Below are 689 nucleotides of genomic sequence, written 5' to 3' on the forward strand. Positions count from 1 at the left end.
TAAGAAAGATGACTTTTGGACCACAGCAGGTCTTGCAGCTTGAACAGCAGGAAGCCATCCAGTGCTACTATCAGAAGGCTATCGACAACAGTAAGGGAAAAGATCAGTTGAGCAGGATCGGGGCCTAGTGTGACCTGAGCAGTCAGGGGCTAGAAATCCACACAAGGTCAGGGTTTTCACTTAACTGACGTTAAGGAGAGGACCAGCAGAAGCAAAATCAGACCCCAGGCAGCAACTGGGCTAAGATTGAAAATAAATCTAAGGGTAACATCATAGGAAATTCATGAGATGACTGTTTGCTGAACAGTTGGCCTTGGTCTTTAGTTTCAGCAGAATCAAATGTAGAAGAACTACGGTAAGGTCTTTAGTATCCACTGAATATTCATTAAGCTAGAGGAAGTAAACATATTGGGAGTCATTTAAAGCCAAGTCGGGAGGACAGCTCAGCCACATGGAATGTTCTTCCCATGCAATGTATTCAGCTATATCAGTTCAAAATCCATGTTTTGCACCTGGAGTCATGCTGTGTCTGCAAGGCTGTGATTTTGGTGGATGACATGTGCAGTGAAGTGGTCACACCACAGATAATGGGTGCACAGGCAAGAAGGAATAAGTAAAATGACAGATAGACAGAGTAAAAATGCCAGGCAGTTTGTGCAGCAGTTGCCTGGGGCCATGTCTCTCTCTCT

The sequence above is a fragment of the Rhincodon typus genome, chromosome 33 (assembly GCF_021869965.1).
Source record: "Rhincodon typus isolate 14 chromosome 33, sRhiTyp1.1, whole genome shotgun sequence".
Taxonomy (NCBI): domain Eukaryota; kingdom Metazoa; phylum Chordata; class Chondrichthyes; order Orectolobiformes; family Rhincodontidae; genus Rhincodon; species Rhincodon typus.